The sequence below is a fragment of the Eublepharis macularius genome, chromosome 2 (genome assembly GCF_028583425.1).
Source record: "Eublepharis macularius isolate TG4126 chromosome 2, MPM_Emac_v1.0, whole genome shotgun sequence".
NCBI lineage: Eukaryota > Metazoa > Chordata > Lepidosauria > Squamata > Eublepharidae > Eublepharis > Eublepharis macularius.
This window is the reverse complement of record NC_072791.1, coordinates 137277039-137302784: the sequence shown is the minus strand read 5'-3', so window position 1 is coordinate 137302784 and position 25746 is coordinate 137277039. Positions and strand designations below refer to the sequence as shown.

General features: G+C 45.0%; 1 protein-coding gene across 5 annotated transcripts in view; it reads right to left on the bottom strand.

Annotated features, from left to right (window-relative positions):
- Positions 1 to 25746, bottom strand: part of CHID1 (chitinase domain containing 1) — a 270795-nt gene that overhangs the window by 85424 nt on the left and 159625 nt on the right. The window lies entirely within an intron of this gene.

The following is a 25746-nucleotide window of genomic DNA, read 5'->3' as shown; positions in this document are numbered from 1 at the left end:
TAAGAACGCGGGACTCTAATCTGGGGAACCGGGTATGATTCCCCACTCCTTCACTTGAAGCCAGCTGGGTGACCTTGGGTCAGTCACAGCTCTCCAGAGCTCTCTCAGCCCCACCCACCTCACAAGGTGTTTTGTTGTGGGGATAATAATGGCATACTTTGTAAACCGCTCTGCTCTGAGCAGACGTTAAGTTATCCTGAAGGGTGGTATATAAATAGAATGTTGTTGTTGTTGTTATTAAGTTCTTATGGACAGATTGGAAAGCTTTGTCAATTTCCTTCTCTACAGAGCCTGCAAATATTGCTCCTCAGGGGAAACTGACAGAGCCTTCAGGGAGCTGAAGAGGAAATAAACAAACCCCCTGAGAAGTTATATTTGCAGGTTCTGAAGAGAGGGAAATTGACAAAGCCTTCCAATCTGTCCTTTTATGAACTCAGCTTCCCAGCTAACTTTGCGCCTCGCTTCACTTGAGCATCCTCATGTAATTCATCTTGTTTAGAGACGCTCTGAGGAGAATGATCTTGAGGATGCCTGTAAAGGAAGTGCAAAAGAAATAAAAGTAATAAATGTCTTGGAATAAATAAATAACCGAACTGTATTGCTCTGCCCCCGGCCACCAGGCTCACAAGATTCTGCTTACTTCTACAGAGCAGCTGTAACGTCAACTTTGTATGCATGGGTCAGGCTGCAAACTGACCAAAGCATTACTGGAAGTACACTATTATTAGGGTAGGTGACCCTCTTACGTCTTAATTCTAAGCCTATTTGCTTGGGAGAAACCAGAACTTTCAATGGAATCTATTTTTCATGTACCCATATCAACAGAACATCTCCAATACATAAAAGGAATGCACCTTGAAATTTAGCATTTAAAAAGGAAAATATTAATTTAACTGTATATATCCAGGATATTATGATAGAATGTAACAGAGCTGCAAGCAAGCAAGGCAACTATTTTTCTACTGAATGTAACAGTAATTTGAAACGCAAATCAAATTAAACTGATAGAAAACACATTAGGAGCATTTACTTTACCTAAATCCATTTGGATTTTTTGCTTCATTTGATTATGAGTTTCAGCACTGAAATCTCTAATCTAAGCAGCTATAAAAATAAATCTACCCTTGAAATTTTCTATTATTACATTATCTTTATTTACAGCCAGGCTCCAGAGGTGCTTGAGAAATGAAGCTCCATTAAATACTGCAAAATTCAGGTTAAAATATTGAACCTATTATTTTTCCTGCATAACAGATCATTTGGGGTTGAAAGATATATGTGATCTACAACTATTTAGCTAGAAACTACATACAGAATGTTAAACCATATCTAGAAAATGACTTTTAATTGTAGACGCTAGAATTCTCTCTCTCTACTTTTGCAGAAAGATCAGGTATTATAGATGGGTTTAGGACAACACTGATGCAATGATAATTTATAAAATGTATCAATTGCATTCTGGTGTCAAAACATCCTGTGTAAGGAACAATATAAAAATCAAGGTGGGGCCACTGCAAGGAATCAATCATATTTTTCTGCACACCTAAGGAGTTCCAACATAGGTAAACCACCTTATTATCTTGTTTGCAAGTATTTCAATGTGCCTTTACACTCAGCCAAATTATTATTGGAGTGATACAAGTGGGGGATCTGTAAGGAACTCATCAAGGAAAAAAAGTTTCATTACCCCTCCTGGTTCTCCTCCTATTGCACAGCTTTGTCCTGCTCTCTCCTCCATCACATTTCTCCTCCCAGGGCTGCTAAGAGCCACCATGGGCCCCATCTGCTCCCCTAACCATATGACCATGATCTAAAGCAAATATCATAACAAAACAAGTCACTTGGCTTTCTGTTACTGTGAACAGGATAATAACTGTTCATTAAGTAGGAAACATAGGGGCAGGTATGACAGGTAGGAAAAGAGATAGGATTATTAAAGAACACATTTGACTTGTGATTTACACAGTACACATTGCAAGAGAATGAGAAGTAAAACCCTCTAAAAACAACAATAAATCAGTAGCAAGCAGATCAGGAAGACTCTCCAGCCAAGGGCCTAGCCAGAACACTGAAGCGCACTATCCACTGAATATATGTGAGATACAAGTTATCTAGGAATAAGCCCCACTGAATAAACTGAGACTTCAATCTCTCAAAAAGTAGTAAAAAACCTTATAAAACATTTCTACTAACTGTCCCCCTCAGCAATCTCACCACAACGTGAAGATGCTGAAAGGGGGAAGGACAACTGGGGAGATGAGAAAAGTCAGTTTTATCTTCTAGGGCATGGAGGTAGCCCAGTGGAGCTCCTTACTCTGTTTTCTTCCTGCACGTGATGTGGCTTAACTTTAGAAAGTGGTTTTAGTCCCTGGATGCTGAAATCCAAACAGCTCCAGGTTTCTTCCACTTCCCTCCTGCTGCCTCCTTTAAGCGAAAAAAAGAAAGTCGGAAAGCTGGGACAGACTGGGCTATTGAAATGACCCTGGAGATAATTTCCAGAGTAACCCTACTTGTGCTCCTGACTAGGTCAAAGGAACAAAGCTGACTAGATCTTTCGGGAGCAATCCTAAGCAGGTCTCCTTAGAAGGAAGTCCCATTATGCAACAGAGCTTCCCTTTGTTTCACTTGCTTATGTGCTTTTTAAAGTTTAACATATAATGCTAATTAATTACAAAGTATCAAGCTCCATAGCATACATTTTAATGGGAATTACAACTGCTTTATTTCCTTACAAATATTTTCCCATGTGATCAGCTATATTTGCAGACTCAGAATTTAATGCATCGGATGAAATAGATTCTAACCCTGAAAGCTGAAACTACAGTACAGCAGCATTTTTTTAAAGGGTGGCACAAGATTCCTTTTTAGTTTGCCACATCATACTAGAGGCTACCCCTTTAGAACATATCTTTTCTAACAACTCTGTTTGTGCCAAGATTTCACTGGAGCTTAGCCCAAGAGTTTATTTTCAGCATGGGTTAAGTTATGGAAAAACATACTTCTAAGCATGCACAGAATACCTTTCCCTCAGCGTTGAAAAACTGCAGTCACTTTTCTTCCTACACACTTTAATAATTCAGTAATGTCATTTAAGATGCAGAGGAAGAAATAGTATCACTGAATTATATTTTTAAGCCCTCTCTAAAAATGAGGATAGGGATACATGCCCTGTACCTTTCATAAGAATAAAAAAAGAGACTTGCTGGATCATAAAAGAGGTCTCTCTAGCCCACATGCTGGCCAGCCAGATGCTTCTGGGAATCCCACTAGCAGAAAATTAAGGCAAGAGCGATCGCACACAATTGCCCCACCCCAATTAGCCTTCCAGAGTATACTGCCTCTGAACATGGAGGTCCTATTTGGCCACCATAGGCAATGGGCAATCATAAGGTTTACCAAGTCCCCCAACCCCCAGAGCAGGAGGTCGGAGGCCCAACATCTACCTTTAGTTGTCCCTTGTGGGTGCACGTACAGAGTGCTTGCATGCTCCCAGCCTGTGAGATGATGTCACTTCTGGGAAGCGACATCATCGTGCAGGGCTGCCCTGGGAGTGCTCCCATGCTCCACAGGGGGCCCAAATCGGGGAGCTGCAGAGTGCAGGAACACTGCTGCGCTCCATAACAGTCCAATTTGGCCCAAATTGGGCCCAAATCCAGCCACTGGGCGTGTGGGAGTATGCCGCACTGCCCGGGAGTGTGCTCCGGAAGGTGCATTCTCCCCCGCCGGCCAGATAAGCAGGGGCAGGGGGCAGGATGGGAGTGGGGGATTGCCTGCCCCCAGCCTGTCCATGAATCCATCTAATCCCCTTTTAAAGTCTTATAAACCAGAGGATGTCACCTCTTAGTCAACAAATTAAGTATGCAGCAGGTGCCACAGTGCTTCCTTTTGGCTGCCAACCAAGTTCACTATGAGCAAACTCTGACACTGTGGCAGGAAAAAACCCCTCATTTTTCATTTTTTCACGTCATTCAGTAGTTTATAAGCCTCTATGGTTACATGGCTTATATCTCTATATAAGCCTTCATAATTGCATAGAAGAAGCAGAACCAGCTTTCTTTACTACTTTCCAGCCAAACTGTTGTAAGCCGTCAGCTCAGCCTCCGCCATGTTTAATAGCTATTTAATAGGCTACCTGTTATATGAGAATCACAAGGCCCCTGGACTAAATGCAGTTTGGTTTGCAAACAGGAATTCCAGCTAGCAGTTGCTGAGTCCTGCCCAGGAGATCCAGGCATGAATGGAATGCTGAATGTAAATGTAAAGTGACCAGCAGTGAGTAGGTTACTTTCCTCTCAGCTCCGGGTGGAGCCACAGCAAGAAAGGTCTCAATGTGTCATCCCACTTAGCACATTCCTTTCTCCCTCTTCCGTGATGAAATCCCCAGCCCAAGATTGAGGAGAAATCAATTAGCACCCATAAGTTTTGTAATTCATTCCAGGAAAAGGTATATTCCCCACCTAAATTCATCAACTCACTTCCGGGGACATCAATTTGCAAATGTTCTTTTATAAAGCAACAGAAGAGCAAAACCTTACTCTTTTGTTCCACCCTGGCAGCACCAATCAAGAGATAATTAAACCTTTGTTACTTCCAGGAACTGACTGTTGGGGTGTTTGTTCCAATGGTTGGGAAGGCTCTCCAGCCTCACAGCATGTTTTACCCTATAAGAACAGGGACTCTTGCCTGATTCAAACTGCGCATGCTTATTGGATCCGAAGTGCTGCTCCCTTGGGGTTACCTTCCCTAAGTCTCTCTCTCTCTCTGCTGAGAATGCTAGATGTTTGAAGCTCTTCCTCTGTGGATTTGCCTCTACCCTGGATAGGTAATTATCACTCTGCAATGCCGCGAATCTACTCCACCTTCACCACTGCTTTTCCTAGGCATCTGGTGTGCTTGTGTGCAATTTATGTGTGTGTGTGTGAATGGAAGATTTTGACTCACCGTGAAGCTTCCTTTCTTGGTGGTCCAGGAGTGGGGCAGTCATCACTAGTGGGTAGCTCCTCCTCCAACTCTTTCGCAGGGGCCGGACAAAACTTGCGATTCTTGGGGGAGGGGCTCCCAGGAGTCCTCAGTTCCTTTTCAAGCCCCGTCCACTTCACCAGGATTCCACAACATCGGTCTTCTCCTGTTATACAGAACTAAAGTAACAGCTGATCAACGTGCTCCATTCAACGGAAACCTCAACTGTGGTAATCCCCCATTCTGAAAACAATATCTTAACCTCAGATATACCAAACTCCCAATCCCCTTTTCTGTCTTTCCTTTTTTTTTTTTTTTAAATGTAGGGTGGGATACTGACTGCCCCACTCCTGGACCACCAAGAAAGGAAGCTTCACGGTGAGTAAAAATCTTCCATTCTCTAGTGGTCCGGAGTGGGGCAGTCATCACTAGTGGGATATACGTCTAGCAGTTTTTCCCTCAGGGTGGGTATTCTCTAGTCCAGAACCTGCTGTAACACCCTCCTGCCAAAGGCCGCCTCCGCAGAGGCCAACCGATCTATTCTATAGTGTTTGGTAAACGTATGTACAGACTTCCAGGTCGCTGCCTTGCATATCTTCTCTAAAGAGGGGAAAGATCTATAAGCTGCCGAGGTGGCCGCCCCTCTGAGGGAGTGTGCCTTAATCCCCTCCGGAGGTGGAAGGTTCCTGGATTTGTATGCCAACTCAATACACTCCCTAATCCACCTGCTCAGTGTAGAAAGGGAAACCTTCTCCCCCATAGAGCCACTTTTAAAGGAGACAAACATGCTCTCCACCTTGCGAAATGAGTTAGTTCTATCTAAATAGAAACTAAGGGCCCTTCTGACATCTAACTTGTGCCATTCCTTTTCCTTCTGATGTTTGGGGTTGGCACAGAAGGAGGGCAGGACAATGTCTTCTCCCCTATGAAAGGATGAGTTGACTTTCGGTATGAAGGCCGGGTCTGTCCTCAAGACTACCCTGTCCTGGTGGAACACACACAGCTCCCCGTTTACTGAGAGGGCCCCTAACTCTGAAACCCTCCTAGCCGAAGTCAGTCCTACTAGGAAAATAGTCTTGAGAGTCAAAATCTTCAGAGAGCAGGTAGCCATTGGTTCGAAGGGCTCCTTGGTGAGAGCCTTTAGCACTACGTTAAGGTTCCACGTCGGGAAACGATGAACTTGAGGTGCATTTAGCAGCATGGTCCCCCTCAGGAATCTCTTCACATGAGGGTGTGAGGTGAGGGAGGTACCAGACTTGGAACCTCTGATGGCCGAGATTGCCGCTACTTGCCGTTTGAGGGTACTAGTACTTAGTCCTTTTTCCAGTCCATCCTGCAGAAAAAGGAGAATCTGTTTCACAGGTGCCGCAGTGGGGTCCTGACCTCTACGTTCACACCAGTTTGCGAACAATCTCCAAGTCTTGTAGTAACTCCTGTTTGTAGAACCCTTCCGTGACGCCAACATGGTGGTAATCACCTTCTCGGAGTAACCTAACTCTCTAAGCTGTCCATGTTCAACCACCAGGCCGTCAGCTTCAACGATGCCGGATTCGGGTGTTGGATCTCCCCTTGGGACAACAGGTCCTCTCTGAGTGGCAGAGTCCACGGATCCGAAGAAGACAGTCTCATTAGGTCCTGGAACCATGGCCTCCTTGGCCAGAATGGTGCGATCAGGATAACATTCGCCCTTTGTTCCAGGATCTTCTGTAGCACCTTGGGTATGAGTTTCATCGGAGGGAATGCGTATAGGAGCGTTCGTGGCCACTCCTGGCTTAGTGCATCCGTTCCCTCCGCTTCCTGTTCTCTGAATCTTGAGAAGAATTGTGGTAGCCTCCTATTGGCTAGCGTGGCGAATAGGTCCACTTTTGGGGTACCGAACCTGTGGCATATCTGGGAGAAAACCTGTTCGTTCAGTGTCCATTCTGCCTGGTCCACTGTGTTTCGGCTCAGCCAATCTGCCACCACGTTTTTCTGCCCCGCTATGTGGCTTGCCTTTAGTGACCTGATGTTTCTTTCTGCCCAGAAGAATATCTCGTTCGCCACTGCCATCAGATGTTTGGACCTCGTGCCTCCTTGCCTGTTTATGTAGGCCTTTGTCGTCATGTTGTCGGTGTTCACCAGGACATCTTTGCCCCTTAGATCGTCTGTGAACTCCAGCAGCCCGTTTCTCACCGCCTTGAGTTCCAGTAAATTTATGCTGGCTTCTCTTTCTTCGTGGAGCCACACGCCCTGTGTCATCCTGTCCTTGGTGTGTGCTCCCCACCCCGTCAAGCTGGCGTCCGTCGTCATCACTACTCTGGTTGGTTCCCTGAGCGGAGAGCCCTCCGTGAACCTGGCTGGGACCAGCCACCAGTCCAGTTCCCTGGATAATGCTTGGGGAACCTCCACAATTCTGTGCCACCGATGAGCTATGGCCATTTGATGGGGATGCAGGAACCTCTGCAGAGGTCTGGTATGAAACCTGGCCCACTGTAGAGCATCTTGGCAAGAGACCATCATGCCTTGAAGCTTGGCCAGTTGCATAATCTCCACTCTTTGTTTTGCTAGTATCTCCCTCAATAGTGAGAGAAGTTTTATCCATCTTTCCAAGGACACATAGGTTTTGCCCGCAACCGTGTCCACTATCATCCCCAGATGAACAATTCTCTGTGATGGCATAAGGATGCTTTTCTGACGGTTTATGATAAAGCCATGACTCTCCAGACAGCTGATCGTTGTTGCTACAGCCATCTCTGCTGATTGAAAGGATGGGGCCTTTATCAGTATGTCATCGAGGTACGGCGACAGGGCTATGCCTTGGACTCTGAGGAAAGCCACCAAGGTTACCAGTACTTTGGTAAATACCCTCGGAGATGATTTCAGGCCGAAGGGAAGGGCTCTGTACTGATAGTGCCTCCCATTGTAGGCGAAACGCAGGTATTTCCTGTGATCTTGTCGAATAGGGATGTGTAAATAGGCCTCTGATAGATCTATAGACGCAAGGAAGTCCCCCTGCTGGATGGCCGCCGTGGTAGACTTCATCGTCTCCATTTTGAATTTCCTGGATCTTATGTGAAAATTCAGCCATTTGAGGTCTAGAATGGCCCTTACTTCTCCATTCTTCTTCGGAACAGTGAAGAATATCGAGTACACACCCTGCCTCCTGTCCCGTTTTGGCACAGGTTCTATCGCCTTGATCTGCAGAAGGTGGCTGATGGCCTCTTTTATTTCCCTGTGTTTCATCTGAGATCGGTTCCGAAATACCTGGATGAAGCGTCTGTGAGGTGTTTCCTCCAATTCCAAGGAATAGCCCATGGATACTGTTTCCAGTACCCATTGATCTGACACAGTCCTTTCCCATTGCGACGCGAAGGTCTGAAGGCGTCCCCCAACTTGTTCCACCATCCCGGGGTGCGAGTAGTCATGCTTGGTTATTTTTCTTCTGACCCTTGGGCTGGAAGGAAGACTTCCTGAAGGCAAAGGATCTGTTGTCTGATCTGTGTCTAGGTTGCCATCGACTTTTGAACGGTCTGTCCGTTTGTTGCCTGGTCGGTCTTTTGAGATCCCGAAAGGATTGTTTCCATTTATACTTGGGGTCTTTCTTCTTTGAAGGAAGAACTTTCTTCTTTTCTGCATTTTCTACCAGGTACTTGTCTAGGGCATCGCCAAACAGCTTCTCTCCCGAATATGGAATCGCTGCCACCTTGCTGCGAGCTGGGGGGTCTGCGTCCCAATTCCTCAGCCACGTGTTACGTCTTGCCGCGACGTTGAAACCCATAGCCCTGGAGGACATCTGGAAGGAGTCTAGGGTGGCATCCGCTGCGAAGGCCGCTGCCAGGGCTATCTTTTTAACCTCATTCTTTATCTCTTTCGGCACTTCCCTGCCAGCTGCTGCTAAGTCAGAGGCCCAGGTGTATGCTGCCCTCGCGAATAGAGACCCAGTAGCCGAGGATCTCAGGGAAGCCGCAGATGCCTCAAAGTCTCTGCGCAGGGCCTGCTCAATTTTCTTATCGGAAGGATCCTTTGGCATACCCTCCGCGTCCATAGGAAGTACCGAGGTGGTCACCAGGCTAGTCACCGGATCATCTACCATAGGAAGTTTGATTTTCTTTGCATCATCTGGACCTAGGGAGTAAAACTTGTGAAAGATGGATTGATAGAGTTTCGGCTTTGCCGGGTTATCCCATTCCGTCCTCAGCACTTCATGGAAGATTGCAGGTAGAGGCACCCCTGATGATTTGGGCCCCATCTTTGGAAGCGCTCTCTCTAGGCCCTGTGGATAGGGAGTAGTTGTTCCTGACTTTTCTGTAGCTGTTGTAGGTATTTCTAGGGTCCTTAGTACCTTTGCCAGTAATTTGGAATACATATCGGGTGGAAAGAGCCTGGGTTGTATTTTATCCATATCCACCTCCTCTTCCTCTGACAACTCCCCTTCTTCACTCCCTGATGATTGAGTAGATAAATCTGAACTCCCCTGGGATTCCTCTGACTCACTGGATAGCTCATCTAGCCACTCTCTGGGCTTTCTCTTTTTGGCTTTAATTTTTGTGGAAGACTGTAGTTTCCTCTTCCCTTTAGATGTGCTAGGTTCTTTTCTTTCTCTTTTTTGTTTAGCTGTGTGGCCTTTAAGGTCCTTAACAGCGTTATCAATTCCTTTTTAAATTTCTGCTTGCAGCCAGGCCAGGATATTTGCTTTGGCCTCAGGACCTGCGAGGTCAGGGTCACTGCTTCCTGAAGGCCCCCCTTGGATGGAGTGAAGCTGTGTTAATCTTTCTGGGGAGTGCATGGAATTAGAGTCTGACTCCATTTGCTTTTCTTTATTACTGGCCTGGAACACCATTCCCGCCAAAAGCCTTCCTCCTAAAGTGAAAGTAAGCGTGGGCGGGAATTAGAAAAAATGGCTGCATTCTCCTATTCTCCTTACCCCTCTACGCCCCTCTAAAGTGCTCAGGGGTTTCTTTTGTCACTCAGATTCCCCAAGTCGTCAACAGGTCTACCCAGCCTAAACAGAGAGGGGACCCTGTAGCTTCTAGAGCTACTCCGTTTCCCCCTAATTAGCTCAAAACCACCCAGGCTCTAAGGAAAGGCCTTCCTGGTTAAATCAACCCCCCCCCCCCGCTTCTCCGAGGCTAAAAAACCTCTCCGCGGGGTTTTACTCACTGCTCCGTGCGTTTGGCGCGATTTTAAGAGGCCTCCGCCGTCCCAGAGCTCCGTGGCTTCTTGTGGAACATGCGCACGCGCAGCGTCGATCCCCGCCGCTTTTTCCAAGCCTCTACAGGAGCCGGGTCCTAGTTAATTAGGATCGTCGGCCCTGTGCTCGCTTTCGCGGCTGTCTTGCCGCTGTTAGCCAATCCGGCTGGGGGGGGGGTGGAGGACTGAGCCTTCCTTTCCCCAGCGAGCCCGCGCCTGAGCGATTGTCCTTCGGTGTTGTTCAGATCGCAGCTCTTCAGAGCTCAAGAGTCCGTGTCCGCCTGCTGAGCAGGGCCGGAAAAAACTGAGGACTCCTGGGAGCCCCTCCCCCAAGAATCGCAAGTTTTGTCCGGCCCCTGCGAAAGAGTTGGAGGAGGAGCTACCCACTAGTGATGACTGCCCCACTCCGGACCACTAGAGAATTTTCCATTTCAATAAAAGCATCTTTAATTAAGAACACCGGCTTTGTTTACCTCCTTGAGAAAGGACTCCGTAAATACTGGTGGAGATCCCATTGTTACCCCTCTCGTATAGCAATCTTCCTTGCCGTTAATTCCCCCTACTTGCAAGGAGACCCATTCCCAGTAACACTGTTCCTGCCAAAAATGCCCTCCTCTTGTGTTAAAATCCCGGTTTTCTTTGTATCAGTCCTTAAGGGTTCCCTATATCATCTACTTAGATTGAACAGTCTGTGTCTCTTATTGTTTCTCTCAGTAGCCATGTGTTTAATTTTGTAATTTTATATTTACACACACACATATAATCCCATCAATATGAGATACTCTTCCTACATCTGATGAAGCAGGCTCCAGCTGAAGCTTAATGCCTACAGTAGTAAGGGTACACCTACAAAAAACCCGACTATCAGATTTCCCACCATTGCTTGAACAGTGGTTAATATATCTTTAAAAGATGTATTTTAAAACCACAAACACAAATTATAATCACATAATTAAACTAGAATATTGTTTGCTTTGGTATAAACTGGAACTAAGTCATTCACCATTCCACATTTATTACCTTAAAACAGATTAACACACATGACAATGCGAGTAAAATGTGCGTATAAGTCTGTGACGGGGGGGAAATCACCCTTTCACTACTTTGATAGATTCTTCGGAAATACTAACAACACACAGACACACACAGAGATCCACACACATCCTTTATGCTCATAAAGTTTTCTGCTCTATGATACAATAACAACAACATTAAATTTATATACCGCACTTCAGGATGATTTAACACCCACTCACAGTGGTTTACAAAGTATGTTATCATCATCCCCACAACAAAACACCCTGTGAGGTGGGTGGGGATGAGAGAGCTCCAAGAAGTTGTGACTGACCCAAGGTCACCCAGCTGGCTTCAAGTGGAGGAGTAAGGAATCAAACTCAGTTTTCCAGATTAGAGTCCTGCGCTCTTAACCATTACACCAAACTGTTTTATTTATTTTATTTGACTTATATTTTGCCCTCCCCAAGAATGGGCTCAGGGCAGCTCACATCATCATTAAAATACAATAAATTAACAGTCAACTTTAAAAACAGATTTAAAAACTTATATTAAAATACTCTGCCACCATTATACATAGGCTACTTTGGATACTAATAAAAGACCTGCATAGGTCATAGCTGTGGGTAAAACGCATAGCCGAGGGTAGTCATAGAAGAGGTAGCGATCTTAGATAGGATAAGGGGGGACACCTGCCAGTCCTCAACCAAAGGCCTGGCCGAACATCTCCATTTTACAGGCCCTGTGGAACTGTAATAGGTCCTGAAGGGCCCAGATCTCCAGCAGGAGAGTGTTCCACCAGGCTGGGGCCAGGGCAGAAAAAGCCCTGGCCCTGGTGGAGGCCAGCTGGATGTCCCTTGGGCCGGGGACCACCAGGAGTTGTTTATCTGCAGAGCGTAGTGCCCTGCAAGGGATGTAATGGGAGAGGCAGTTCCACAGGTATGCCAGTCCCAGTCCGTGGAAGGCTTTAAACATCAAAGTTAACACCTATAACTGGATCTGGAACTCCACTGGAAGCCAGTGCAGCTGGCACAGCACAGGATGGATATGAGCTCGAACAGGTGTTCCTGTAAGAATGCGTGCCACTGCGTTCTGGACCAGCTGCAGCTTCCAGGTCAGGCCCAGGGGCAGCCCAGCATAGAGTGAGTTGCAGTAATCTAGCCTGGAGGTGACTGTTGCATGGATTACTGTGGCCAGATCCTGAGATGAGAGATAGGGTGCCAATTGCCTGGCCTGTCGAAGGTGAAAAAAGGCAGACCTGGCAACGGTCGTGACCTGGGCCTCTATTGAAAGTGTGGCGTCTAAAGTCACACCCAGGCTTCTCACTTTCAATGAAGGTTTCAGTTGTACCCCGCTGAGGGCTGGGATCCAGGTCCCCAACCCCATTGCTCCACAACCCAGACACAGAACCTCTGTCTTCAGGGGATTCAATTTCAGGCAATTCTGACGTAACCATACTGTCACAGCCTCAAGACCCTTGGCCAAGGAATCCAGAGCACAGTCAGACTGGTAATCCATCAACAGATAGAGCTGGGTGTCATCCGCATACTGGTGACATTCCAGCCCAAAACTGAGGACTACCTGGGTGAGGGGGCGCATATAGATGTTAAATAGCATCGGGGAAAGAATGCTCCCTGAGGGATGCCGCACACCAAGGAATGGCGGGCGGGCATTTGTTCCCCAAGTGCCACCCTCTGTCCCCAACCATGGAGGAATGAGCTCAGCCATTGAAGGACTGTCCCACAAATCCCCACGTGAGACGGTGGGTCAAGAGATCATGATCGACCGTGTCAAACGCTGCTGTTGAAGATTGCTTTTTTAGTTATCTTTCTTCTGTGGGATGTTTAACAATCAGTATAAGAAAGTTTTTGAATTACAGGATTATTGGTGGTAGTAATTGTACACAGAAAATAAGATATAACTAAGTCTATCCAAGTAACCTACAGTTATACCTGGCATAAGAAGTTGGTTAGTGTAGCAACAAAAACAGCCACTGATGTCCCAGCACAAAGATGATCAACAGGTACATTTACAGAAGTGAAAATATTTGCTTTCTTTTTTGACCTGTCCCATGATAAGCACCAACATTTTCTCAATGGATTGGGATAATTATATGGCACTGTATGGTTTGGGGAGGTACGTGACTATACCTAAAAAAGTGTTTTCAGAAAAAGAAATTTTACTCCCCATAACAACACTACTAAAAAATGTGTGCGCGCAATGATGCTAAATTATAAGCATATACAAGTGACATTTTTCAGTCTGGCCCAGAAGTTCTACACATAAAGAACACAATGGCAACAAAGGCAATTTACCTGAGACAGAGTTTAACATACTCCAAGTACTCAATTTTGATGTACGCTGCAGCCACCTCATATTCCAAGAACCAATAATTTAGCTGTCATATTAAGAAGCAGCCCCTTTCCCCAACAGAAGTTAAAACATAAATTAAAAGCAAGCATCCTTTCTAGGACTCATATGCATCCATCAATCTTCACAGTACTTATCTGGCATTTGTTACAAATTTAAATTGCAAATACTATATAAATAAAATAAAGGAAGGGCATTTGTTATGTCACAGTAACTTAAATGCCTAGAAGCAAAACAGTCCCCCCCTACCTCAACTTGGCAACGTGAAATCACATTAAATATATTTTCATTACTTCAATAGGGAGGGAGAAGGAATATAATTTCCTTTTACCACGTACTGTGTTTATTGTACACTAGAAACAAAGCCCATTGTGAAGGAAAAATACAACGGGCTCTAGAAAAGGGAGAGTGGGCAGGCAGGCATTCCCTCTTCCTCTGTCACTGATCCTGGACGCTGAAGGAGTGGGATGGGCATTGCCACCTGCTCTGCACCTGATCTCAGCAACATGAAGGGGTGGTGGGCTTGGCTACCTACTGCAGGTCTGATACAGGCCAGGTAAAGGGGGGAAGGCATTGCCACCTGCTCCACTCCTGATCCCAGCTGGGTGAAGGGAAAATGGGCATTGCCTTCTGCTCTGCACCTGATTACAGCTAGGTAAAGGGGGGCAGACATTGCTGCCTGCTCCAAGCCTGATCCCAGCTGGGTGAAGGGGGGTGGGCACTGCCACCTGTTCGTTGCTGGGTGAAGAGAGGAGCGAGCACTACCTTCTGCTTCTCACCTGATCCCAACAGATGAAGGTGGGCAGTGGGCTTTGCTACTTGCTCCGCTCCTGATCCCAACTGGGTGAAGGGGGTGGGGGCATTGACACCTTCTCTGCTCCTGATACTGGCAGGTTGAAGGGGGGCAGAGATTGCTGCCTGCTTGGCTCCTGATTCTGATAGGGTGAAGATGGAGTGGGCATTGCCGCCTGCTCAGTGCCTTATTCCAGTAGGTTGAAGGAGGTGGGCATTTCCACCTGCTCCACTTCTTGTCCAGGCTGGGTGAATGGAAGAAGGGAATTGCCTCCTGCTGTATACCTGATCCCACCAAGCTGAAGGCACTGGGAGGACATTGGCACCTGCTCCACTCCTGATCCCAGCTGGGTGAAGGGGGCGGGCATTGCCACCTGCTTCACTCCAAATACCAGCTGGGTTACATTGGGGGTGTAGACATTGCCACATGCTCCACTCCTAATGCTAGTTGTGATAAGGAGGGAGTGGGCATTGCCACCTTCTCCACTCCTAATAACAGCTGGGTTATGGCAGAGAGTGGGAATTGCCACCTGCTCCACTCTTGATCCCAGCTAGCTGAAGGGGGGCGGGTATTGCCACTTGCTCTGCTCCTAATATCAGCCAGGTTAATGTAGGGAGTGGGCATTGCTACCTGCTCCGGTCCTAATACCAGCGGGTTTAAGGCGGTGGCAGGCATTGCCACTTGCTCTACTCCTAATACCAGCTTGGTTAAGGTGGGGGGCGGACATTGCCACCTGCTCCACTCCTAATACCAGCTGCCTGAAGGGGGCGGGCATTGCCACCTGCTCCAGTACTAATATCAGCTGGGTTAAGGTGGTGGTGGTGGACATTACCACCTGTTCCACTCGCCACTGGGGATTACTATCTGATATTAGAGGGTGTGAGGCGCCACCAATGGTGGGCCTGCGCAGAACTAAAAATCTGAAAGACAATCTAGTCCGTGCAGATGCGAGATTTAATGTTTCCGACTCACAACAACAATTACCACAGGGCAATTATAAATGCGGCCACTGCCAGATATGTGGCAACATGAGGGAATCTAGGGAATTGGTGCATAGAAATGTGACATACACCTTTAAACATTTTGCAAACTGCAACACCAGAGCAGTAATCTATGCACTGAAATGTCCATGTAATTTCCTATATGTTGGCTGCACTGTATGGGCAATTAAAGTGAGAGCACTTGAACACAGTTCACGTATTTGGAATAATGTTCAAGAAGCCCCGCTGACAGCACATTTTAAAGAAAAAGGCCATTCCGACCGAGAGTTTGAGGTTATTGTTTTGGAGGTGATAAAAGGCATGCAGGACTCCTTACAAACGCACCTCCTGCGCAGGGAGGCATTCTGGATATTTGAGTTAGACACAGTAAGCCCAAGAGGTTTAAACAACAAATTACTTTTGAGCTGCTATCTATGATTGAATGCCTATCTTTAGGGAGGTTCCTTTAAGAGGAAGGTCATACACTAATTGGAGTTCTTATTTATTGTTATGTGGAACAGCAGGTGGGCGCGCATTAGAATTTACTGCCGCCCAGACCGGGTCTCCGAACCAATGTTTTCCCCGGGCTTTTGCCGTGTGAGTATGCTTGCAATGGGAGGAAGGATTTTTGTGGTAAACCTATTGTATTTTGAGATGGTTTTAGAATGTATGCATGTGTTTTAATAGAGCAGTTACTCCTGAGGAAGCTTTTGTGAAATCTGTGCTTCAGCCGGCCCCAGATAGGGTGAAAAGGTTCGCCTTGCCAGTCTCAACTTTGCGGCTTTTCTACCATCTGGAGGAGACATCTTAAGATAATTGTTGGAAGAAACGACAACGGAGACAGGACATGGACATTAACCTTATTGTTCCCAGTTGTTCCAGTAGAATGTATTTAAACTGTACATGAATCATTGCTGCTATATTGCTTTTATGAAGAGTTAGCTCCTTATTATATTTATTACACTTAATGTATTGCACTAACCTTGTTTATAGCACTTGCACTTTAAAAACTGAAAATTTATAAAAATGTATTTAAGTGGATGATTGATATTGTTGAATGCTTCCCGTGGGTTAGTCCCAACATTCTTGCCACTCCTAATACCAGCTGGATGAGGGAGGCAGGCATTGCCCCCTGCTCCACTCCTAATATTAGCTGGGGTAAGGCGGGGGGTGGGCATTGCAACCTGTTCCGCACCTAATACCAGCCGGGTTAAGGCACAGGGAGGGCATTGCCACCTTCTCCGATCATGTTCCCTGCCTGGGCTTCCCACCATGGCATGATTTCTGGAGCGATATGGTGAGTTCCCTGGGCTTTCCTCTGTAGCAGCACCCTCTGGTGGCGCACCAGGGTATAAAGTGAGTCGTCTGAAACACGTTTACTCAATTATATAGTAAGATTTTATCATTTCACCTAGTTGAAAGATAGATGGTATTTTAACAAAAAGTGGGATGAAACATTTTATCCAAGCAAAATATCTTAATGAGTGATGTCCGGGGTCTGGGTCCCAGCCCCCAGACTTGGTAGGAGGGAGCAGTGGGAGGCAACCGGGAGGCAGTGGCCCTACCACCCCAGCCAGCACCAGGTCCAGAACCTGCCCACTTCAGGGGGAAGAGGCGAAAAGCCCAAGCCTCAGAGGGCTGGGGGGAGCAGGGGGAGACCAGCCAGTCCCACCCTCCAGGGAGAAGAGAGGGGGAAGAGAGGGGGCTAAGCAGGACAGAGGCAAAGGGCCAAGGCAGGGGGAACAGGGACACAGCAACAGCCCAAACAGAGCCCTTACCTGCCAAGGACGAGAAGCAGCCACTACAGCCCAGAGCCACACCCTGGCTAGAGGACAGCAGCCTGGCTCAGGAGGTGCTAGGAGCCAAGCCCCTCCAGGTGGGGCTGCTACAGGCATTCTGGGGGAGGAGATGGGTAGCCCCGCCCAGCATCAATGAGCAGGCAGCCCAGAAGCTGGCCAGGGCAGCTCCTCGCAAGCAAGGCCAGGCATGCTCAGCAGCACAGAAGCCGGCTGAGGCAGCTCCTCGTGAGCAAGGCCAGGCATGCTCAGCAGCACAGAAGCCGGCTGGGGCAGCTCCTCGTGAGCAAGGCCAAGGAGACCTCAGCTGGGGATGGCTCACATTCAACCCCACCCTGCCAGCAAGGCAAGGAAGCCAAGAAGGGATTAGTGGTAGGAGGGAAACACCTGAGGGAAGGCACAGCTGGGCCAAGTCAGGAGACGGAACAAGCCTAGAAGGAGGGCGGGGTGGGGAAAGGAAACCCTATATAAGGTGGCTAGGAAGAGCTCTGAGGTGGTGGGTGTGAGTAAGGAGTGATGGTGTGGAGTGAGAGCAGAGCAGTGCGAGGGTGGAGGTTTGGAGGAGAGTTCTGGGAGAAGGAGATGAAGGAGGACGCAGAGGGTAAGCAGGCCAGGTTGAGCAGGCCAGCGAGTGGACTGAGAGGGAGTCTGGGTGATGTATACCGCCCCTCCTTCCACAGAGCAGGGTCCCGCAGTATCCCTGGCACCCCTCTGACACCAGGGCCGGCCCAGCTGGGGCCCCGCCCAGCGGCAGCAGCGACAAGCCCTGACAAGTTACTTGTAACCCAAGTAACTCATCCCCATCTGCTGTATTATTAATTACAGTAATTATTTGGAGTGCAAGCATAATCTCAAGACTTTTAACACATGATCAAGGTTAGGATCAGATCTCTCTGCAACGAACTCTTGAATGGCAAACTGCACAGTACTTTTTGTGAACGTGAAAGCCACAAGAGGCCACAGAAATCACTTCCCCTGGAGAAAATGACTGCTGTGGATGGCAGACTGTATGGCATTATACCTTGCTAAGGTGTCTCTCCTCTTCAAACTCCACCCTGTCCAAGATCTACCCCCCAAATCTCCAGGAATTTCTTAACCTAGAGCTGACAACCCAACTGCTGCTTCCATTGGCTCCTCAGTCCAAGGGAGGTGGCAGCATACAGACCATCACAATCTCACAACAAGTGAAGAGGAGAATATGGGTAAATTCCTGCTCAAGAGAATTCATAAAACAACTATATAAGCATTATCAGTAATAAAACAAGTCAAGAGCCTAAAAAACATTTATCAGCCTCAAACGATATACTTAAAAGCGTCCTCAGGCTAGAAGTAGACTACAGAACAGCAGAAAAGATGCAACCCTTCAGTTAACAGTCTGGGTAAAGAAAAATGTTTTGGCCTTGCACTAAACAAGGGGAGCCTCAAGGGGAACAGCAAGGAGCCACCACTGAAAACTTTCTATATCTGGTTACGAACTGCCTTACCTCTGCAGGAAGAGGCACTGTGTGAAAGGCTTGGAAAGAGGATCTTAATGTCTGCCTTATACTTCATTCCAGAAAAATCTCACTGACTTGAAAGACCCCATGAATGGCAGCTGTAGCTAGGATGGCTGCCTGACCTGACACCCTCTCTGTCTTTTGACTTAAAAGTCAGAAGGCAAACAAGGACCTGAGATCAAATACTTTAGCACCTTTGTCAAATTAGAGTGGCACTTTCTGTGCTCTCTCTCTCCTTCCTGAAGACCAGAAAGATGGTAGCTACCCATCCAGCAAAGGTTTGGGTAACAGGAGCAGAGCTGGTTAAATTAGTCTAACACACAGGAATTGCTTGACAAAATATTCCAAATGTTACCTTAGTATGTGATAATGATTTTTTTCAAATATGCTCACTGTAAATGGATCTGATAGTTTTTACAATTAGATTTGCTTTCTTTTTAGCACATCACAAGAACCTAAGTTCTTCCTTCGTTTATCATTTGAAGCAAAAGAATCTCATCCAGATATCAAACTTGTTTGTTATTCATTCCCAAATGTCTGTTCTTACACTTTGCACCATAAAAATCCCACCTCCACTCCCATTACCAAAGTCCATGACAACATTCCATTCATACGAAATAAATTTTCTTTTCCTCATTTATTGTAATAACACCTTCAGGCATATATTTAAATAAGCTTACTCCTATAGCTACCAATGAACACATCACAAATGAATAGGCTGTATAAAACATGTCTAAATTCATTATCCCCCGAAAATGGAAGCAATGGAACTTCACTGCACTGTCCCTTTCCTGTTATGTACCCAGAGCAATACTGTCCCACCTACATTCATCTGATGTCATTCCTAGGTCAGAAACAGCGCCGGATCTAGGGTTGCCCGTGCCCTGTGGGGCAGGCGAAAGGCAGCGCAGGGGGCTGCGAGGCGCTGCTGCCTGTGCCCTCTGGCAACTGGTAGCTGCTCCCAGCGCCCCCTCCCTGGTGGTGCCGGGGGCAGACTACCCCCCCTGCCCCCCCCTCGATCCAACCCTGGTCAGAAAGAAGAGTTAACATTTAAATTCAACTTCTTTGCATTATATTCATTTGTATGTATAGGAATTTGTTTCCATTGGGGAAAAAAATCATAGTCTTCCACTTGCTATCTGAAGTACAGTACTCCATTTTGTCAGAGGCAGCAGTGAGCCAAGGCATATCCTGCTGTAGCTCATAAATAATTTGATCTAAAGAGATTTAGAGTTCCCTCTCTTTTGCTCTTGCAAAAAGCTCAGTCTTTACCAGTCCTAGAGAAAAGCATTCTGTAATCCATCTTATAAAAGCACATCTTAAAAACTATTAAAACCAAACAAAAACACGAGACTTCCGGTTTGGGATCCATGGAGGTCTAACGCAGCTCCAATAGTGGAGCTGACCGGGCTGCCGTTTCTAGCGGCCGGTGGGGCAAATCCAGCCCGCGGCCACCTGCTCCCAGGCGGGGAACAGGCAAAGAACGCTCAAGTACCTCAGGGCGCGTCGATCTCGGGCGAGGGGGGGTTCTGCGCTAAGGATTCTCTTTCGTCCCTTGAGGTCCCACCCTAAGACAGGTCGGCATAAATCTCTGCGGCAGATCCGGGGCCAGTGCGACTGGCATAAGATCTTCATGCCCAAGCTTCAGCAGGGGAAATTAATTTCGGAAGAAAATTTGGAATCGAAGCAGTGATTACAACCCAGAAAGACGTGTGAAAAGGTAAAGATCACTATCTCTCAAACCGGGACAGACTGTTTAAAGTAATGAGGCTTTAAAGTGAACTTTTAAACTGCAACAGTTGGACTATATTGTGAAAAAGATCCGGCAAGAATTTGATTAGAAAAAGGACTAAGTTAAAGAAAGTTATTGAAGAAAATAGATAATTGTTTACCATACCTGTGGTTATAAAGCGATAGCAAGCTGTGAGAAAACTTCTACCATCGCGAGAGCTGCAGTGGAGAGTCGGCAAACAGGAAGTGCGTAACAGCGATAGAGGTGCCTGTGAGAGAAGGTCCCCATCGAAGGACAGGAAGAAGGGAATCGCCATTTTGGAAAAGGGAAGGGCATTGGCTTCAACAGGAGCGGAAGTAGGACATCTTGGATTATAAAAAGACTATAGAAAAACCATAGAGAAAAGACGCCCGACATTTTGGATTTTGTAAGTGTCTCTTGTTTATTTTAAGAACCGGGACATTTAAATTATTTCAAAGGGACATCAATTTAGACGCCACGGAGCTAAGGAAACGTGCAGACTCGTGGGAGCGAGGTAAATCAAGCCCCACGATGTCGAAGAAAGAGTGGCAAACAGCTATTGAGAATTTGGACAAAAAATTCCTGGAAATGTTAAAGGAACTGAAGGAGACAAAACAGGAGTTGGTGAGAGAAGTTAAAGATGTTAAAGAGACAGTAAAAAACGAATTGGCAGAGGTGAAGAAGGGAATGGAAACAATACAAACTGATTTACAGGCAGCGCAGCAGAAAGTTAATGTTGTGGAAAAAGCGATGGAGAATCTTACAGAGACGCAACGAACAGATATGAGAGTGATAAGGGGGAGAATGGCGGTTGCGGAGAGTAAATATATGGAGAAACAGCTGAGGTTCCGAGGTCTGCCGGAAATAGAGACAAAGACAGCACAAGAACAGGTGACTGAAGTGTTAGCTGAATACCTGGGAAAGGAGGAGGAGGAAGTTGTGGCTATCCTGGATGTTGTGTACCGAATAAACTCCAGATTCGCGGCCCAGAGGAAATTACCAAGGGACGTGATTGTGCAATTCACGACAAGGAATATAAGAGAAATGATAGTGAGCAAACAGTTTCAAGATCCATTGGTAGTCGATGGCAAGACGATTATCATCATGAAGGAGCTACCCAGATCGGTGTTGCTTGATCGGAAAAAATATAAAGTGCTTGTGCAGAATTTGAAGGATATGAAAATAAGATATAGATGGGAATTACCGGAAGGGATATCTTTTGAATTTGGAGGAATGAAAAAGCGCATCAGATCTGAATTTGAGATGGAAAAGTTTATGAGGGACAATGAAAAGGACTTACCAACAACAAGGTTATGAATATGGAGTGTAAAGTTTTATCTTGGAATGTAAATGGACTTAATTCACCCAAAAAGAGAAAAAGTACTTTCCACTGGCTAGTAAAACAAAAATGTGACATTGTTTGTTTGCAAGAGACCCATATCAGAAATCAGGATGTAAAATATCTCAAAGTGAGTAAGTTGGGCATTGATTTTGTAGCGGCCTCAAAAAAGAAAAAAAAGGGAGTGGTACTATATATTAAAGAGGAGCTACAGCCAAAATTAATGATTAGAGATGTGGAAGCCAGATTTATAGCAGTGGAATGTACATGGAATTTAAAAAAAGTGTTGGTTATCGGAATTTATGCACCAAATGGTGCCAAAGAGAGTTTCTTTGAGGATTTAAGGAAGCAACTAGATGAACTTACATATGATCAGATAATCCTTGCAGGAGACTTCAATGGAATTACAAATTTGGAACAGGACAAAAAATCAGTAACTGCAAAAAAGAAAAGAGGACTTTTGCCAAAGACGTTCTTTGCATTAGTGCAGCAGGAAACTTTGGAAGATGTATGGAGAACGCGGAATCCCACAAGTAGACAGTATACATTTTTCTCCGCAAGACACTCTACTCTATCACGTATTGATATGATCTAGGCCTCAAAGGATTTAGTGCTTTGGACTAAGGATGTTGAAATAATGCCTATGGTAGGCTCAGATCATAACCCAATTATGTGGAAGTTCGGGAAAAGAAATAAGAGGAAAGGATGGAGAATAAATGAGGATTTGCTACAGGAGGGAGAAAATATGGAGATGCTGAGAAGGGAAACTAAGTTCTTCATACAACATAATATGAATCGAGAAGTACCAACCAATAAGGTTTGGGATGCTTATAAAGCAGTAATTAGAGGCATACTAATGGATTTAAATGGAAGAGCACGAAAGAAACGAGAGGAGAAGAGACAGGAGATTATGGAGAAAATAAAAGCCAAAGAAATACAACTAAAGAAAAGACCAGGTAAGAAGAAAATTTATCAGGATATTAAAATTTTACAAGAGCAGTTGACGGCAATGAACAATAGAGAATTGGAATGGAATTTGAAAAGAATGAATCAAAAGTCATTTGAAGGTGCAAATAAACCTGGGAAATATTTGGCATGGCAACTGAAGAAGAGAAAAGAAAAAAAGATAATAAATAAAATATGTGAGGACAATAAAGTGCATCTGGAACAGACTGCCATTAGTAGAGCCTTTTACAAATTTTATGCCAAATTGTATGGGGAAAAAGAAGTGAAAAAAGATTCAATAGCGACATATTTGGGAAAAGTAAAACTCCCAATAATCTCGGAAGACTGGAGAGTTAAATTAAATAGTGAAATAACAGAGGAAGAAATAAAGAAAGCAATACAGTCAACAAATTTGTGAAAAGCGCCAGGGCCTGATGGACTTACAGCAAAATTTTATAAGGTAATGGCCAATGAGCTGGCGCCATTTCTAAAAGAGGTGATCAATGGGGTCTTGAGAGACCAAAGAACTCCAGATACTTGGAGTGATGCCAATATATCATTGATCCCTAAAGAGGGACAGGACTTGACAAATGTTAAAAATTACAGACCTATTTCTTTACTTAATAATGACTACAAGATCTTTGCGAAGATCTTGGCAGAGAGGCTAAAGGGATGGCTAGCTGAGGCTATTGGGGAAGAACAAGCAGGTTTTCTTCCAAACAGACAAATTAGAGACAATTTAAGGACAGTTATAAATGCTATTGAATACTATGACAGGCGTTGTGATAAAGAGGTTGGGTTCTTCTTTGTAGATGCTGAAAAAGCGTTTGACAATTTGAACTGGGACTTTATGTTTGCAACTATGGAACAGCTACAAATGGGAGAAAGATTCATAAGAGCAGTTAAAGAAATTTACAGAGACCAAAGTGCAGCAATTGTGGTGAATGATGAGGTGACTAAGAAACTGACTATAGGGAAAGGTACAAGACAAGGTTGTCCGTTGTCTCCACTGTTGTTTATTTTGGTATTGGAAATTCTGATGATACAGATCCGAGAAGATGATGCAATCCGTGGAATAAAGATAAAGGACTTTTCCTATAAGGTCAGAGCATTTGCAGATGACATAATGTTAATTGTGGAAGATCCAATTGAAAACATGCCTAAGGTAATAGATAAAATCATAGAGTTCGGAGACTTGGCAGGTTTTTTTGTAAACAAAAAGAAGTCAAAGATATTGTGTAAAAATATGACTAAACAAAAACAACAGCAACTTATGGAAATAACAGACTGTGAAGTAACAAGCAAGGTAAAATATTTGGGAATCGAACTGACTGCAAAAAACATAGATCTATTTAAGAATAATTATGAGAAATTATGGACTCAAATAGAGCAGGACTTGATTAAATGGAATAGATTGAAGTTGTCATGGTTGGGAAGAATTGCAGCAGTTAAGATGAATGTTTTGCCAAGAGTGATGTTTTTGTTACAGACAATACCAATTATTCGGGACTCTAAACAATTTGAAAAATGGCAAAGGAAAATATCGGAGTTTGTGTGGGCAGGCAGGAAACCTAGGGTGAAAATGAAAGTGTTGCAGGATGCAAAAGAAAGGGGTGGAATGCAACTGCCCAACCTGAGACTTTACTATGATGCAATCTGTCTGGTATGGCTGAAAGATTGGATGACGCTGGAAAATTGCAAATTGCTGGCCTTAGAGGGATACAAAAAACTGTTTGGATGGCATGCATATTTATGGTATGACAAAGTGAAAGCAGATTCTATGTTTCTACACCACTATATTCGGAGAAGCCTCTTCACAGTTTGGAAGAAATATAAAGATTACTTACAGGAAGGAACTCCCTCCTGGGTGGTTCCATATGAAGTAATTGATCCAAGAACGGTTGATAATAAGCAACAGTGTTTAACGTATAAGGAGATAACTCAAACAGAATTTTCTAAAGCCAGAATAAAGACACAACAAGAGCTGTCCCCAAACTATGATTGGTTTCAATATAGACAAATCAGAGATCTTTATTATTCGGATTGTGCGAAGGGAGGAATAAGAATGGAGAATTCAGAATTAGAGAAAGTAATTCTACAAGGAGATAAAAAAGAAATTTCAAAGGTCTACAAAGTGTTGCTAAAATGGTATACTGAGGATGAGGTAGTTAAAGTGCAAATGGTGAAGTGGGCTATAAATTTTAACAAAGAAATAACAATGGAGGCGTGGGAATACTTGTGGAAAAATACGTTGAAGATTACGACATGCACTAATATTAAAGAGAATGTTTATAAAATGATGTATCGTTGGTATCTGACACCAAAGAAGATAGCGCTAGGGAATTTGGACATGTCTAACAAATGTTGGAAATGTAGAAAACATGAGGGTTCTTTGTACCATATGTGGTGGACTTGTGAGGTAGCTAGGCAGTACTGGGGGGAATAATAAAAGTAATGAGTGAGATTTTACAATTTCAAGTGAATAAGAACCCAGAACTCCTGCTACTGAACTTGGCAATGCAAGATATGCCAGCACAATACAGGACATTGTTATTCTATATGACAGCAGCAGCTAGACTTTTGTACGTGCAGAAGTGGAAAGTACAAGAGGTGCCAGCCATTGAGGATTGGATCTACAAATTGCTGTACATGGCGGAGATGGATAAAATGACAAGAAAATTGAGAGACCTTGACCCAGGGCAGTTTAACAAGGACTGGGAGAAGCTGAAACAATATCTGGTGAAAAAATGGGAGGTGGGTGGAGAACTGTGGCAGTTTGAAAATTACTGAAACACAATGGAAGAAGAGGGAAGTGACTATACCGAGGGGGGGAGAGTTGACTGAATAATTCTAGGCAAATATCATATTGGATTATTATATAGGGTATTAGTAGTGCTATTATTATAAGAAATGTAAGGATAAAAACTAAACTAAACATCTTTCTGACGTAAATAATAGTTGCAAAAGGGTGAATGGATACATATCAGCAGGTGAAATGTGGATATAACAGATTGACTTATGTTAAACGAATATATGAATGGATTACTCTAATTAAATAGCTCTATAATGGAGAAATTAGATAATTATATTGGATATGATAGGTAAAAGGAAGTAAGGAGCAACATATACAGA